We start from the raw sequence: 12,406 nt of genomic DNA on the forward strand, positions 1-12,406 counted from the left end.
ACCAGTTCTGTTCTCACTGCCTCCTTTCTGTTTTTTCCTGTCTTTTATTTCTTATCTGCTTCCATTCTTTTTTCTTCCTACTCCAACTGTAGCTATTCCTTTTGCTTTCCTTCTCTGGATTCATTTCTTTCCTGCAGTCCATTCTTTATTCTTTCTTTCTTTTTTKGGGGGGGGGGGACAAATTTTGGTTGCAAGAGGGTTATTTGCTTATATTGAGCTAAATCATTAAAATCCTGCTTAAACAAAGTTTCCCTCAGGTGTTGTGAAATGTCTCTTGTGTTGGCTTTCCATGCACATGGAAATGGCCTAAAGAAATATAGGGAGACAAGTTGGAAATTATCTATGCCGTTTCATTCTTTGCATCTCGGGAAGCATGCACGTTGTACTTGAACCAAAAAGGATCTGCTTATGCGGCATTTCGAGCCACAGCTAATGTTTCTTTTTAACTTAATTGGAACAACATATTTAATTGTTGCTCAGTAAAAATGGCTTAGGAAGCTTGGAGAGACTTAAGGTTTTAAAATAACTTTATGGAGAATAAATTAGCGTGTTGTCAGCTTTTGTGACTTCAGTGCAAGTCTGTAGTGTCCTTTTAAAGCAGTGACTTTTGGAAACGAGTCGTTATGTGAGATATTCAGTGTTCATTGCAGTGTGGAGGTGGGAAGGGGAGAGAGGATTTCTAACCCGGGTTGTTTTGAGGGAGCAAGGGGAAAGCTTGACAGTGTGAGCCGAGTGCCATTTAAAGGCTTGTGAATGAGGAGAGACTGAAGTGTGGTAAACAAATGTGTTTAATTTCACAGTTTTTTAGTAGCTCTATTGAAGATTTGTGAATGGTTCAATTGGCTATGCTAGACTTGGAGCAGAGACGTGGGATTAGCTGAATCTGCATTTGCAGATCAGACTTGGATCTAGGCACCTATTCTGTTGCCTTTGTGCTTGTGATGACCAGCGCCAGATAATTCGCAGGAGAAACACTGACAAAGATGTTTGTGGGAGTATCTGCTTGCTTTATTAGGCTTCACCCTGTTCTCTAGTGGTTCGAGACTGGCTGAAGCCTGAAGCGTGAGGTGTAATACTCATTCCACAATTTCACCGTTAAACACAGCTCTAGATATTGTCAAAATCCATATACATATTGAGTCAGTTTTTTAATCCCATTACATTTTTGGCCTTGCCATCTTCCTGTGGTAGTAAGTTCCACAATTCAATTACAGATTGTGTTAAAGTTTATTTCCTTTTATTGGTTTGGAGCTTGGTATTGCGTAAATTTAAACAGACATCCTCTCCTTTTTGTTCAGAGCTGTATGAACTCAATGTCTGGATTTGCCCTTTCTAGATCACTTATTTCAGACTTTTAATGCATCTGCTCTTATTTGGTTCCTTTCTAATGCTATCCATCCCCAGACTGGTCGAGTCTCATGTCATATAAGGGGGTACACATACTTTTGCTAATTCCCCGAATCTGTATATGTTCTGCAGCTTTTTCTTTTAAGATTGACTGTCCAGCTTACACGGTATTCTCGATAAGGCTTCATCACTGTTTGGTTTCTGTGATAATAAAGTTCAGTGTAGCCAAACTTGGTATGAAAGGTAGAAGCAGCAAACTGTGAAGGATTTGATTCTAATCTTAGATAAGAGGGAGTGTACAGGTGGGAATATCATACAGTATCATGACAAATCCTCATCTCTAAATGTGTTTGCAACCCAGTAGGATTCTCCAGGACAGATTCTAATATATGGGAAAAGAATCAGAAGAGAAATTTCTGAAGAGAAGTGGGAGAGGGAATGGAGGAAAAGAACATTGCAAATAGATGAGTGGGAACCTACATGTTATCTCCAGATCCTCTCAGCAGTAATTGATTTTGCCTGCTATGGTTACCATATAGTAACTACGATGAAACATTCATTATTTCTTTCCTCTTCTGCCTCAAGGCTGGTAACAGAAAATGGCATGTTTGAATCCTCTTACTCTGCCTGTTAAGTAGGTGCAAAAAGCTAAAGACTCTAATGAATCTGAAATCAGCACTAATTCAGCAGTAGAAAGACCCACCGTTCCCTTGACTTACAACAAGCATCACCATCCTGAGGTGCTAGTGGAAGCTGGTTGCAAAGAGGACCTCACAGGAATTACACACCTGGACATCATGCTCTTGTTTTGCATAGAGCTAGCCCTGCTATATTTCTCCTTAGAGTCCCTGTCTAGCTTGATTTTTAATTTGTCCAAAGTTAAAGATGGCATGTCCATAAAATTTGCAGTGCATTTCTAATGGTAAAAAGCTTGACAGCTCAACAGATACTGTGAATCAATATCACTTCTCATTTTTGTTTTGCTGTTTGACTTGAGGTTAATGTTCAGCTTCATATTTGCTGGTAGGATGAAGTACATGATAGTACTGTATAAAATTAGTAAATGTGCTATGCTAAATGTCTTCTTGTTTCTCTGTGGTTTTGTACCCTTGAAAGACACCTCATTCTCTGTCTTTTCTAATGCCCTCTTCTCTCCCCCCCCTTTTCTGGGGAATAATGTTGTGTCTTCTCAATGCTTTTAGTTTTTAATAACCTTGTGTTTTAGTGAAATATGGAAATAAGCACTCAAAATGGATGCTTCTTCTTGCTTGCTGTTGCTGGACCTGGGGAGAGCTGATGTAGGAAGGGGTTACCATCAATTACCATGGCTAAGGATTGATTCTGTAACTTTTCTGCTCAGCTGTGTTCCTCTAAAGGGAAGTCACAATAGCAGAATCACAATCTCCTTTCCCTCTTTCCTCTAGGTTACTGTGTTTGCTTGTTTCTCCTTGTGTTATCTGAGCCTTACACATTTCATTTCAGAAGCTTCGGAGGAATATGTCCAGCATAGGAGGGGTTTTATGCTGTGTCATTTGAAAGCTGTCAGGAGAAGGCTAGGAACTTCTAGATCTTCTCTTGCCCCTTTCCGTAGGGCAGATCCACCAAGTCAGTGGGCTAGTGCTGGGCGAAAAAAGAATCAGGGACTTTCTTTCAAGGTTGGATAGCTCTTGCTTCCAGGTAGGGGCTCAGGGTTTGGCAAGAAAATATAGGCAGGTCCATCCATCCCCACAAACAGCAGAAACGGCATCAGCAGGAGAAACCTGAATCTTATTTTTCAGTCAGAAGTTATCGCTGCAATAAATACCGGAAGCTAAGGTTTGTGGAGAAGAGTGTCCTTTTGCAGCAGAATAGCAGAACAGATCTCTTTCCAGCAGTAAAACCAGCTTCAGTCTGTCTTAAAGGGCAGGATTTAGTTCTTTGTCTCAATAGATCAGTCTTCCCTTGGATATAGGTCTGCTCTGTTTATCTCACAGGACTTTTTCCTCAAACTCTTCTGCTTTGCCTCTTAAGACGAGTCCATAACACTTTCTGTTCCTGAGGCATGGTATCAGTTCCCAGCCAATATATTATGCATTAGCTATACATCCTGGCAGCAAAAAGTCCCTTGAAACCACATATTCTAAGGGGAAGGTGGGAAGCAAAATTCAAAGACTCATGTTGTTGTAGAGACACAGGTCAACAGACCATGTTGCACATTGAAATGTCTCTTTGGATCTGTGGGTCTAGAGAAGGTTCATCTTGCCACCCCAAAGGAGTTTCTAAATCCATTGATTTTATGCAGACCTCTGAGGTGGGTGCTTTTGGTCTTAGCACCTCTTACCATTGCCTATCCAGAGGAAATAGTATTCCTTGCTACTGTGATGTGTCAGTCCAGTGTTTCGTCTTGTTTCAGGTATTCTAGCTGGTATTTGCCATCTCATGACAAAGAAGGTGGTGTAAACTGCTTTTTCCTGTTTGTCCAAAGCCAGTGTCCTTTGCTTTCATATACTGTGCAGAAGAAGTTCTCTGCCTGCTCCTGGGACATGTGTATCTCCGTTTGTAGGAACAAGTGCTTAAGGGGTTTCTTGAAACAGAATTTTTCTCTGATACTTTATATGAATCTTACCTTTGAAACTTTGAAATTAGAGTCATATGCTGAAGCAGAAGAACAGGCACCATTTATAAGGGAAATGTTTTTTGCTGAGGCTATTTTCTGTGCTGATTAACTGACTTTTAGCAAGTTACATTACAAAAATGATCCTTTGCCTGTATCTGGTGCAAAAGTTATAATCTAGTTGTACACGGCACTGAAGAGTGTAGGTAGCCGGGTAGCTGTGCCTTCCTATTAGTGAGGCCTCTTTCACTGGTGTCAAAGGCAATTGCTTGCTTGATTTCATCCTTTTCTGACTAAAGTTCCAAAATGATAAATTGAAAACTATCATGGCCAGTATCCTGTACCTATCTCCCTTATATAAAATGCATGCAGTAGACAGTGAAATTGAATCAGTCACGTGTGACTAAAGAAAAGGGCTTTTTGTTTTTTTCACTATTTATTTTTCAGCAAGTATTGCTGCTTATTTTTGTGAGCTGAATATGAGTTAATGCACTTCCTTGAGGCTGAGGAGCTTTATTAAAGGCACGTTCTTGAAGCCATTTGTTCCTGGGCAGGAGGGGTAGGACCTCAGAGTTGCAATACAACTCACAGGCTTATTGATCTATTTTAATCCATCTTGTCTTAAAATAACCATTTGCCACAGTTGCAGCACCAGATCTTTGGCCTTGCTTTGTAGCATCAACTAATTAGCTTAAATGAGCTTACAACTTTCAGAGCAAGTCAGGTGTGACACTGTATTACCATCAATAGTGGTAATCTCTTCCTCTGATTGAGAGGCTGCCATGTGTCAGATCTTCCTTTCATATTAGTAGCTAAGATTTTATTACTTGTTACTTTTATAGCCCAGCAAAATTAAAACAGTTAAGGAAGAGCTGGTTTCTGTTCCCTGTTTCTTTTTGTTTTTCTTTTCTTTTTTACCATTAGTCTCTTGGAAGATTTATTTAGATGCTACGGGAGGCATCCGCTGAACACAATCTATTGTTACTGGTAGGACAAGCAAAACTGCAGATGTCAGATGCTATATCAAGCTTCTGGGGTCAGTAATTAAATGGGATTATTACAATAAATTTAGAGTGATCCTTATAATATAAATTTTCACTGAATTATCTTTTCATGTAGATTTCGACTTTCTTATAAGAGAACTTCAGCCGTATTGGTATGATGGCAGTGATGAGCCTAGGATGTAGAAACTCAGGAAGATGAAGCCTGAAATAGGAGCAGGTTCTGCGAGTCAGTATTGAATGTAACTGTGTGGAGATTGCAGGACTGGAATATCCAGCAGAGCTGCAATTCAATAGATTGAATTGTTAGAGTGTGGAGACAGATGGGTATTGGCAGTGGAAGAGATCTGCATGGCTTCTATCTCCATTTAGAGCAACTTTTGTTTCATTAAATGTTGCATAGTTTAAAGGGGAGGCACAGGTAACTGCTAAAAATAGGAAAATGTCGTCCTGAAAGCTTTTATTAAATGACTGGTACTATATCCCCCCCTCTCCCCCACCCAAGCTAAAGTAATTAAGAGATTCAATTGCATGTGGAAAATCAAAATGTATTGCTGTTTTGACTCCTTGAGATTTATATTTAGATCTAACCAAGTATTTTGTGTTCTCCATACTTTGGAAAGGACTAACAAGTAGTTTATTTTATAGCACATAGTGTGTTGTGAGAACAGCTAAAATGGAGCCCAAGCATTTAGCTTCTGAAACCAGAGATTGTAAATTAGCCATAGAAATGAAAGTGTGCTGGAGGTACTTTTTTGTGGGAGGGAGTTTAGAGCAAGGCCATCATGCAGAGCCAAGGATATAGGATTTCAGCACTTTAGATTTATCCATTTGTATGTGCTGACTGAAAGCAGCGTGTTCAAAACAAACAAGCAAATGGTTGTCAGATGTGCCCTGGACAAGCAGGAAGTGGTGGGCTCTCTGGGCTCTTTCAGAGGCTCCACAGGGTAGAAGAAAGAAGGGAATATCAGTTATAAACTTTGTAAGCAAGCAGCTGAAATATGTTCCAAGAGTATTTTGGAGCAGAAATGCCAGTTTAAATATTTATGCAGTGTTTTATTGCACCGATTCAAATATTGAATAGCGCCTGACCCTTGAATAGTTGGATCCTTGCCTGACTGGCACCCCATGATGGGTATATTTACTTAGAAAACAGCCTTCTGTGGCAGCTGTTTTTCAGCACAGGAAATCAGGAAAGCTGGATTTTGATCCAATTTTTGTCAGAATTTTCATGCTTGACTTTGAGTTCAAGCAATGTCTTCCCATGCATCAATGTCTTCCCATGCATCAGTGTCTTGACCTGAGGAACAAAGGCTATATTTACTGTTGGCTCTCACAAGATTGTAAGAGTCCGTAACGGAAGTTCATACTGATGTCGTCTTTTTACTGTTTCCTCAGACCTATTTATTGTTCACACACCTGATCAGTATTCAACAGCATTTAACTGGCCCCCACCTTCCCTCCCTCAGATAGCAGACCTTGTGAAAATGAGGCTGTTCATCAGTAGTGTGCTGGTCTGGCAGGGTGGAGAGGCTTGGCTCTTGGCTGCCCGTGTATCATGCTGACAGTTAGGAGCGGGAGTTTCTTTCCCCACCTGAAACAAGAAATTGAAACCGGGCTGCAGCCACCCATCCACTAGCTGCTCTGCTGAAACCATCATTTTATTGTGAAGACATCTGCAGTGGCTATCAACCAATTTGAACTGGAGATCTGCAGCTTCTCTGAGCTGAACTTGTGCTGTCCCAGGCTGCTACTTCAGTGCTGCCCTGAGCTGAAATTGTGGCTGTGCAGAAACCCTTCACTTAAATTGGTGGCTGATTGGAATCGTAGGCTAGAGCTTGAGTCAATACAGCTACTGCCCACTACCCAATACAATCATTTTATGCAGCAGCATTTTGTAGCATGATGACCCTCACTTGAGATGGATTATTTTGGATGTACCTGACCGTAGAGATGGAGGTGAAGCAGAAAAACCTAATGATTGGAGCTGTGGATTAGCTTATGGCTGGACACTTACCCAGCTGCTGAGCTTGGATCATGTACCCCTGAACTGCTGTGGGCTATGAAGACTTGCGTATTGCTGTTCTTCAGCTGCTAGKCTTGCTGTGTTCAGTACTTTTTCAGAAGTAAACCTCAAGGTCCAAGTGCCCAGACTTCAAAGCATCAGCAGAAAGTCTTTCCAAATGTCTAGCCTTGCTACGTTCTTGTTTATAGCTGAAACCCCAGGGGCACAGGATGGTTTAAGCAAATAAACTTATGGGATGTGCGGAAGGATTTCCGAAACAATCATTCTCTGTTTCCCTCTGTGTATTTGCAGACTCGGGGAAGAGAATGGAGAATTCAGCTGGCTTGTTTACCCAAGCTATTACGCTGGCTTAACCGTTCCATGATGAAGTTCCATTTCAGCACGGAGCTTACTAGGCTGTGGAGATAAAAAATGATCAATTTGATTGTTTATGTCCTCCTGCCTTTTCATTCAGGTTTCACAGCATTGGATCAACAGCTGTCACCATTTCTTCTAGGAAAAACAGGCATACGCTGGACACAGGCAGCTGCTCCAAGCTTCCATAAACTGTGGGGTTTTTCCACTGTGTGGAAATATAGCAATGGCTCAGCATTGTGACTGTGGCTCAGAACAGGAGGCCAGAGTTAACTAGATTTAAAGCATTTGTTCTGTTGCAAAGCAACACTGCCTGATACTCTCACTTTCCAGAGGATGTCCAAGTCTTTTGCTCTGAAGAGCTTGCCTTTGGCTTCATTTGATCAAACTGATAGAATATGTTGAGAGGGGACATACAGGAATGAGGCTGTGCAGGCAATTAAAATATATGAATTGGATTAAATCTTGAATGTTAGTATGCTTTGATGCAATTTTTTTGCTCCTCTTTTGAGATGTTTTTGGAGATACAGTTAGAACCAGGCTCCTAATCTGCAATTGCTTGGGCCTTGGTTGTTTGAGGTTTCTTTGTTTTGCTCCTCTTACCTGTCGACATGCCTGATTCATTTTGTGTCTGAATTTGTCCTTTTTGTTCCTCTGACTTTTCTGCCCTATTGGTACACAAAAAAAAAAAATGCAATCCAGAGTAACATTTTGGTCTGGAATTTAAGAAAAATGCTTGGCTGTAAAAATAATTTGTACATCAGTTGTTGTTTCAAGACGCTCTTATTTTTATTTAGAGCAGAGTTTGACAAGGATGAAGCCAGAAGCAGTTATAAAGGGTGCATTGTGTTTTTACTGTAATACTGAAGTATTGATTGTTGACTTATTGGTAGGCTTAATGCACAATCATTTCCTTAGTTAGTGTTTGAATGTCCATTAAAACGTTGGCTTGGTGCCAGGATGTTGAAATCCTGCATTTTGTAATATAATTTGGCTATCCAAAAGTACTAATGTGGTTTGGATTTTTTTTTTAAAAAAGTCTTGATTTTTCCTGTTTTTGGTGTGTGTTAACATTTACCTACTAAAATGAATCTCTGAAGTAGGGGACAGTGAAAATTGGATATTACAGGGAGGGAGGCAAGAATCCTGATGTTTTAAGGTTTGTGCCTCTGAAATATTTTGTCTCGTTATCTTTGAGCTGCCCAGTACTTGCAGAGCTGTTGCTGGACAGTCAGGGATGCAGAGTAATACTGCTGCCTCTTTAATTTATTAGTTTAAAACTAGTCATTGTTTTTTATGGAAGAAAGTTTTGTTTGTATTGGTTCATAAGTGTGCTGCAAGTGAGTAGTATTGCCTGCAGAAACATGTGTGGCATCTTCTTGTAATTCTTCTCAGCTGTGAGATAGGGCCCTCCCTATCTCTCTTCCCTGCAGAACTATCTTTGCTTGCTTCCCTGTGTTGTTTAATGGTATGTGCTCCACATGGTCACCTCTGCTCAAGTCCCAGGGCCATACTACTAACCAGACAGACGTTCTAGCTTGTAGAAGAGACTGAATCAGGTTTTAAAGAGTGGTGTTATCTAAGGCCCAGTGCTACTGCTCTTGTACATGAACAGTCTTTGTGCAACACAACTCTCCTGATTGCAGTGGTATTTTTTTTATACTGGTAAGGTAGACGGGGATTGGTATTTCAATTATGTTATTACCTCTTTGACCCAAGTGGTCTGGGGATTCAGTTAGTTTTCAGAAACCCACTTGCCACTGCAGTCAGCCAGCAGTTGCCCCAAACCCTTCATTTCTACTTACTCTCTGGAGCGGATTCCCAGGGCTCATTCAGGTTCTGTGTCAAGTTTTCTTTCTGCCATCTGTCCTGGCTTTGCAGAAACGCAGACCTTCATGAAACAAAAGAGCCTAAACTCCCTTCACCCATGCATGCTTTGCGCGTGTCTTTGGTATCGGGGTGGTGATGTGAACGTGCTTTTGGGGGAGGAAGCCATTTTTTTAGCTGTGCAGTTCCATAAAGTGGTATTGCTGTTTGCTACAACCCTCCTAGATAAAGAACAGTAACTACACCAAACCTTAATGCTGTGTATTACAGTTAAAAACAAGTACTGGAAATTAAGGGAGACTAAGACATGGCTTTGTACTGTACCAAATGTGAAGGAAAACTGTGCAGGATACTCTTAACAAAAGATCGGGAGCCAAGTATTTGCCTTCTGGCTACTGTCCTGAGCGTTATTGAATCTTTCTCGCTCAGACTTGTAGCYGAGACTTATTGCAGTCCACTTCCTGTCATTTCAGCTTTCCATTAAATTATAAGATTTTATAAGGTAGGGTTATTACCTGTTAGATGCTACCTTTTTAAAGGAAATGAGCATGGTACTCTTGCCAAAAAGTGTACGGTTTTCTCTCACCGGGAGCTAGTGGTGGTTGCTCTGTCTCTGAAGCAAATGCTGATGGGAGCTGGTGCTGCTGCAAGAAACTTGTGCTGGCATCTGTCTTGAAGCTGACTTTTTTTTTTTTTTTTTAATGCTATGGAAGATTTTGGGCTTAGTGTTGCCTTCATCTGACTGTCTCCATCTCCCTGTTTTAGTAGTCTGCCAAATCTGATGGTTCTGTGCAAAGGCAGCCTTTGTCTTTCCAAAAGATGCAAAGATACTTAGAGAAAATCCTTTGGGATTTTCTTTTCTAGAGCAGTTCATATCCTTTTAATTACTGTGGTTGGGCTGGATTTTTATGATGACTTTTTAATATTTTGAGTTGGGGTGAAACAGTTTGGTAATGATGAGTGTCCTCTCATTTTCCTACTGAGTGAGAAAGAACCTAAAAAAATACTCTTTATTTTCAGCCCATCTTTGTGTGGAGTTCAACATAGTTTTTAAGCACTCTTATTCCCTTTCCATTGACTCTTGTATGGCACAGTCCCTGCATACCTGACTTAATCACAGTTTAGCTTTAGAAGGTAGAAAAGAGAGGACATTACTGTATAGCAATTTAACTTACACAGGGGCAACAACTATTTATAGACTTTAAATAATTGCAATGCCGATTTAAGTTGCCCTGTTCCACTTTTTTAGATACTAGCAATTGCAAGAGATGATAAACTCTCCCTCTCTCTATAGGGGGGTGAATTAATAGGTGTCCCAGTAGGCCTGGAAGGGGCAGGATTTGATTGCATTCCTTGAACACTTAACACCTCAGGCTCTCAAATTAGATAGTAAAGAGAATCTGTGAAAGAACACATGCACTTGCAAGAAAGGCCCTTGCTGATAATGAAGGACTCCAGGGAAAATGCATTTTGGGGGGTGTTAAAGTTCTTCAGTAGCTGGAGGATCTTGTTTGGAGCAAATATTAATAAAGTTTTTTAAAAAGGAAATCAAGTGTTCTTCTTCTCTGCCTCTCAGCATGTTCTTACTTCCAGTAAATATACACAGCAGTTAGTACTACTAGCAAGAACCTGGTTCAGTGATGGTACATGGATACCATGTTACATCGTAATTGACTAGCTACTAATATTTTTATCTAAAAATATGTCCTGATGTGCTTTATCACAATGTAGCTGAATCTGCCAGTCCACAAGGATGTTTGCTTTGTGAATAGTATATGGAGAGTGGTTTGATCCAAACTCCAAGTAACTGTATCAACAGGCTTGTATTATCGAGTCCAGTAGTATCGAGACGGAAATAGCTTCATTGGACATCTCTAAATTATACAGCATAGTGCAGTAGTAGAGCTACCAATTTCCTGTGAAGACAGATAGGAGACACCTAAGTGCTGCTTGATGACCGGAGTTAAAGCAGCTGCACTACTGCATGTACCTCCTGAGTGTTAAAAGGTTGAATGTTTACTACCTTTCATTAGTGAAATATATACCTCTTGGAATCCTGTCTGCCCTCTTCGGACTTCTTCTGGAAGGATCTTTTGCAGTAAAGTATCTCATGATGTGCATGTCTGAGCCTGCAATGTAGGAAGACCTCTAATGATAATCAGAGCCTCTTCTGATCAGTGTTGGGGAAAAGGATAAGGTGATRTTTAGTGGGTCTGTTTTTCTTGAATTTTTCAGTTATATAAAGCTAATGAATTAGCAAGATTTTTTTATGAAAATGCATTAACAAAGTAATCCACCCGAAACCCACAATGTGATCTTGATGCTTTTTTTATTGATCCTAAGTGAATGTCTTTTTGTGTACAGTAGTTTGGTACTTGCACATATTCAGCAATAAACAGATGAGCACACAGAGGTAGAGAGTCACAACTGAAAGAAACAATCAATTTATGCACTTCAAGAAAATGGCTATATATGTTGCATTAAATGAAAGCTGTGTGTATTCCCTTCATTCATTTTGAATGAGTCCTTCTCCTCTTCTACTCTGACAGTTTGTAGCTCAGTTTTCAGCAGACTTTTCTTACCTTCAGTTTGGGAGGGTTGGGATGGACAAACGGGGAGATAGTGGTATGGGTGCAACAATGAAGGTTCCCTCCCTCCACCAGTTGTTTCCAATTCTCTATGCCAAGTTTATGTTCATGAGATTGACACCTTTCTCCATATATTTGCTGCTACTAGAAGTGCCTGGCTAATGACAAGTTGTCCTTAAGACGCATAGCTCTGTAGAGCTCTGTCAAGAGGATGAAAGATTTGATCCCTCCCAAGTTTCTTCCTTTGAGCTCTTCCCATTTTCTAGCCATCCCCCATACTTGACCAAATCCTTGCAAAAAACCACTGGGTGATAACTAGGAAGCAATGATATGTAAGTACTTTTCAACATTAGAAGGGAAGAGATGAACAAATGGAGGAGCATTGGGAAACGGGGAGGCTCATGAGTGCAAAAGAAATAATATTGCTAATTATGATCTTCTAGTTTTGAAACTCCAGATAAACCCACTTCCTCTTTAAGATGAAGTATCCTTGTTGTTTTGGAAAGGATTCAAGAGCAAGATAAACCATTCATCCCTTTGTCTTCCTTTTTGGTCAGACTGGAGAGATGAACACTACTTTCTTCTGTTGGAGGTCGTATCCTCAAAGTTCTCTGATTTAAGGTGACAAGGTAAGGAGAACCAGGCAAGGCAACAAAGGTTTCTTCCAAAT

The 12,406-nt window shown here is 40.4% G+C and overlaps 1 protein-coding gene across 3 annotated transcripts in view; it reads left to right on the forward strand.

Moving 5' to 3' along the window:
• Nucleotides 1–12,406, forward strand: part of NUP93 (nucleoporin 93) — an 84,227-nt gene that overhangs the window by 15,483 nt on the left and 56,338 nt on the right. The window lies entirely within an intron of this gene.

Source organism: Apteryx rowi, unplaced genomic scaffold, assembly GCF_003343035.1.
Source record: "Apteryx rowi isolate R43461 unplaced genomic scaffold, aptRow1 scaffold_572, whole genome shotgun sequence".
In the NCBI taxonomy this organism is placed as follows: domain Eukaryota; kingdom Metazoa; phylum Chordata; class Aves; order Apterygiformes; family Apterygidae; genus Apteryx; species Apteryx rowi.